The sequence below is a fragment of the Schistocerca americana genome, unplaced genomic scaffold, assembly GCF_021461395.2.
Source record: "Schistocerca americana isolate TAMUIC-IGC-003095 unplaced genomic scaffold, iqSchAmer2.1 HiC_scaffold_718, whole genome shotgun sequence".
NCBI lineage: Eukaryota > Metazoa > Arthropoda > Insecta > Orthoptera > Acrididae > Schistocerca > Schistocerca americana.
The window spans coordinates 52501-57500 of NW_025726476.1; the positions used below are offsets into that span (position 1 = coordinate 52501).

General features: G+C 62.6%; 1 pseudogene; it reads left to right on the top strand.

Moving 5' to 3' along the window:
• Positions 1 to 5000, top strand: part of LOC124589654 — a 7970-nt pseudogene that overhangs the window by 1035 nt on the left and 1935 nt on the right.

Genomic DNA, 5000 nt, shown 5'->3' on the forward strand with positions numbered 1-5000 from the left:
GGGCTTCCCCGCCCTTCACGGGGCGGCGGCCTCCGCACTCCCGGGGCGTCTCGTCCTCATTGCGAGGTGAGGCGCACCTAGAGCGTACACGTTGGGACCCGAAAGATGGTGAACTATGCCTGGCCAGGACGAAGTCAGGGGAAACCCTGATGGAGGTCCGTAGCGATTCTGACGTGCAAATCGATCGTCGGAGCTGGGTATAGGGGCGAAAGACTAATCGAACCATCTAGTAGCTGGTTCCCTCCGAAGTTTCCCTCAGGATAGCTGGTGCTCGTACGAGTCTCATCCGGTAAAGCGAATGATTAGAGGCCTTGGGGCCGAAACGACCTCAACCTATTCTCAAACTTTAAATGGGTGAGATCTCCGGCTTGCTTGATATGCTGAAGCCGCGAGCAAACGACTCGGATCGGAGTGCCAAGTGGGCCACTTTTGGTAAGCAGAACTGGCGCTGTGGGATGAACCAAACGCCGAGTTAAGGCGCCCGAATCGACGCTCATGGGAAACCATGAAAGGCGTTGGTTGCTTAAGACAGCAGGACGGTGGCCATGGAAGTCGGAATCCGCTAAGGAGTGTGTAACAACTCACCTGCCGAAGCAACTAGCCCTGAAAATGGATGGCGCTGAAGCGTCGTGCCTATACTCGGCCGTCAGTCTGGCAGTCATGGCCGGTCCTTGCGGCCGGCCGCGAAGCCCTGACGAGTAGGAGGGTCGCGGCGGTGGGCGCAGAAGGGTCTGGGCGTGAGCCTGCCTGGAGCCGCCGTCGGTGCAGATCTTGGTGGTAGTAGCAAATACTCCAGCGAGGCCCTGGAGGGCTGACGCGGAGAAGGGTTTCGTGTGAACAGCCGTTGCACACGAGTCAGTCGATCCTAAGCCCTAGGAGAAATCCGATGTTGATGGGGGCCGTCATAGCATGATGCACTTTGTGCTGGCCCCCGTTGGGCGAAAGGGAATCCGGTTCCTATTCCGGAACCCGGCAGCGGAACCGATACAAGTCGGGCCCCTCTTTTAGAGATGCTCGTCGGGGTAACCCAAAAGGACCCGGAGACGCCGTCGGGAGATCGGGGAAGAGTTTTCTTTTCTGCATGAGCGTTCGAGTTCCCTGGAATCCTCTAGCAGGGAGATAGGGTTTGGAACGCGAAGAGCACCGCAGTTGCGGCGGTGTCCCGATCTTCCCCTCGGACCTTGAAAATCCGGGAGAGGGCCACGTGGAGGTGTCGCGCCGGTTCGTACCCATATCCGCAGCAGGTCTCCAAGGTGAAGAGCCTCTAGTCGATAGAATAATGTAGGTAAGGGAAGTCGGCAAATTGGATCCGTAACTTCGGGATAAGGATTGGCTCTGAGGATCGGGGCGTGTCGGGCTTGGTCGGGAAGTGGGTCAGCGCTAACGTGCCGGGCCTGGGCGAGGTGAGTGCCGTAGGGGTGCCGGTAAGTGCGGGCGTTTAGCGCGGGCGTGGTCTGCTCTCGCCGTTGGTTGGCCTCGTGCTGGCCGGCGGTGCAGGATGCGCGCGCCTGCGCGGCGTTCGCGCCCCGGTGCTTCAACCTGCGTGCAGGATCCGAGCTCGGTCCCGTGCCTTGGCCTCCCACGGATCTTCCTTGCTGCGAGGCCGCGTCCGCCTTAGCGTGCTCCTCCGGGGGCGCGCGGGTGCGCGGATTCTCTTCGGCCGCCATTCAACGATCAACTCAGAACTGGCACGGACTGGGGGAATCCGACTGTCTAATTAAAACAAAGCATTGCGATGGCCCTAGCGGGTGTTGACGCAATGTGATTTCTGCCCAGTGCTCTGAATGTCAACGTGAAGAAATTCAAGCAAGCGCGGGTAAACGGCGGGAGTAACTATGACTCTCTTAACTATGACTCTCTTAAGGTGGCCAAGTGGCGGCGGTGTGGCTGCATCCGGACTTGGCTTTTCGAAGTGCGGTCTTGATGTAGTCGTGCTGCTGCTGCGAGGTGCCTTCCTTGGGTTATAGTTACAGGGAGAGTGATGCGCAATACATGGGCCTAGCCCTCTTAGCCTCTCCTCTCCTGCGGTCTTCTCCCCTTCTCGTGGGCCCGCTGATTTTTGCAGAGTGGAAGACCGCACCAGGGGCTTGGGGGGGTTACCAGCCCCCCCTCGCATTATCCCTTTATAGTTGGGGGCAGCCGACAAGAAACAAGAGATGGTGGCCCTTCCGCTGAAGGTGCCACCCCAGCTACCCCAGCACCTATCCGGCCAACCGGCCGTAACGAAAATGCGATAGTTTGTGTAGCTCCCTTTGCTTGCAGTGAGTGCCACCGCACTTTTACCACGAAGAACGGTCTCGGGGTCCATCGCCGCCGCCAACACCCTGCGGCCGCCAACGCTGAGATCGTGACGGAGAGGCATCGCGCGAGGTGGACGGAGGAAGAAGTCCTGTCGCTCGCCAAGGCAGAGGCCGAACTGTTCCTGGAGAGGGACGCCCGGTTCTTCTTTGTAAATCAAGAACTTACCAGGATGTTCCCCGACCGAACGCTTGAGGCAATCAAGTGCCGACGGCGGCAAGCTGCCCACAAGCAGCTTGTCCGCCAATTCATGGAGGCACTTGAGATCGGTCGGGGTGAAGAGCCGGCGTCCCGCCGTGGAGCAGCGAGCTCGCTGCCTGACGCGGGCGAGGCCGCTGCGCCGCCCGTCGACGCAGCCGAGGACTTCGCGGCCGACACCACCGGGCCGCCGCCGGAGGGGCCGACTGACGCCGCCATCTGGGAGCATCTGGCGGGGCTACCTGCTTCCGCCCAGCGTTTCTCTGCCCTGGATCGAGTCATTGGTCTGGGGCGGGGCACGCCGCCCGATGTCATCCTGGGCATGCTCCCGGATGCCCTTGCGTCGGTCGGGTCCAGGGGGGAGAGGTCGATCACCAGGACACAGCGGCCGCGCCAACCATCCAAGCGGCCGCCTGCCGCCCCGCCGCTGCAGAAGCGCAAGCGGCGCCGCTGGGAATACGCGCGGACACAGGACGCCTTCCGTAGGTCGCGTGCGCGTTGCGTGCGCGGCTTGCTGGACGGCACCCTGCTGCAGCCGCCACCCGACATCCCCGGTCTGCTGGACTTCTGGGCGGACCTCTTCACGAAGAAGCCGATCTCCACCGCCGGCTTCATCCGTGACCGCCTTCTCCCGCACTCGGAGCCTGTCGCTCCTGAGTGCCTATGGGGGCCGGTCACACGTGAGGAGGTCGCTGCTGCCTTGCCGCCCAGGGGATCGGCAGCCGGGCCGGACGGCCTGACTCCAGCGGAGCTGCGGCGCCTGCCGCATGAAGTCCTGGTGAAACTCTTGAACCTCTTCCTCCTGGCCCGCGCCCTCCCCGAGCGTCTGCTTCGCGCCCGGACGTCACTTCTCCCCAAAACGGCTGCACCAACATCCCCCGCTGACTTTCGCCCCATTACGGTCTGCTCGGTGTTGGCGCGGACCTTTCACAAGGTTCTCGCGTCACGCCTGATGCGTGCATGTGCTGTGGACGAACGTCAGCGGGCATTCATCCCCCGGGATGGGATGTTGGAAAACACCTTCATCTTGGACACTGCTCTCACCGACGCAGTCCGCTCCTGTCGCTCTGTTTTTGTGGCATCGATCGACGTCTCTAAAGCGTTCGATTCGGTGGACCATGCCGCCCTCCGCCCCGTGCTGAGGGCTCATGGCCTGCCGGATTGCTTTATTGAGTACGTCGAAAGGTGTTACGAGGGTAGCACGACGGTGATAGCGGGCGGCGCCGACGTGGGCGTGCCCCTGCAGCCGGCTAGGGGTGTGCGTCAGGGTGACCCCCTCTCCCCCCTCCTTTTCAATTTTGCGGTGGACTATGTTTTGAGTCAACTTCCCTCCCACATCGGAGCTCGGATCCTTGGTCGCAGAGTTAACGCTGCGGCCTTCGCAGATGACGTCCTGCTTTTTGCATCGACCGCGAGGGGATTGCAGTCCCTCATCGACGCAGCCGTCGCAGCCCTCGCCCATCTGGGGCTGCAGATCAACGCCCGGAAGTGTTTCACCCTCGCCTTAGTCGCGTCTGGGCGCGACAAGAAGGTGAAGGTCGACGCCGACGTTACCTTCAAAGCGGGCAACGCCACCGTGCCCGCCCTACGTGTGGGTGAAACCTTCCGGTACCTGGGACTGCAATTCTCCACCGCTGGTCGCTGCGTTTTCAACCCACGACGCCACCTGGTGGAGCAGCTGGACGTCATCTCCCGAGCTCCGCTCAAGCCGCAACAGCGCCTCCACGCCCTCACCACCGTACTTCTGCCTGGCCTGTACCATGGGCTGGCCCTCAGCCGCACCCGAGTGGGTGCGTTGAAAGCGGCAGATGTGACCATCCGTGCCGCCGTCAGGAGATGGTTCCGCCTTCCGGCGGACACTCCCCTGGGCTACTTCCACGCTCCTGTAGCCCAGGGAGGCCTCGGCATCCCATCATGCCGATGGATGGGGCCAACACTTCGCCGGTCCCGTCTCCTGGCGCTGAAGAGGATTGGGCCAGCCGCCGACGGTGCAGGCCGGGACGAGGTGCAGCGTGAGATTGAGGCGCTGGAGCGGCATCTTATGTGGGAGGGCCACCTCCTCAAATCGTCGACGCAGGTTGGAGAGATGTGGGCCGCGCGCCTGCACGTTGCCTTTGACGGTGCGGCGCTGTCATCTTCCGCCGCCGTCAAGGGGCAACACCAGTGGGTCGCTGACACCAGTCGCCTGCTATCTGGGCGTAACTTCATCGACGCTCTCCGCGCCCGCATCAACGCCTTCCCCACGAAGGCACGGCGCAGTCGCGGGCGGGAGGCGGACACCAGATGCCGCGCGGGCTGCCAGGCCGTAGAGACCGCCAACCACGTGTTACAGGCTTGCTTCAGGACGCACGGGTCCCGGGTTAAGCGGCATGACGCGATCGTGCGCTATGTTGCCCGTGGACTCGCGCAGAGGGGCTTCAACGTCTCTGTGGAGCCCCACCTCCGCACACCTGAGGGAATCCGCAAGCCTGACGTGGTGGCGGTTAAAGACGGCATTGCCCGCG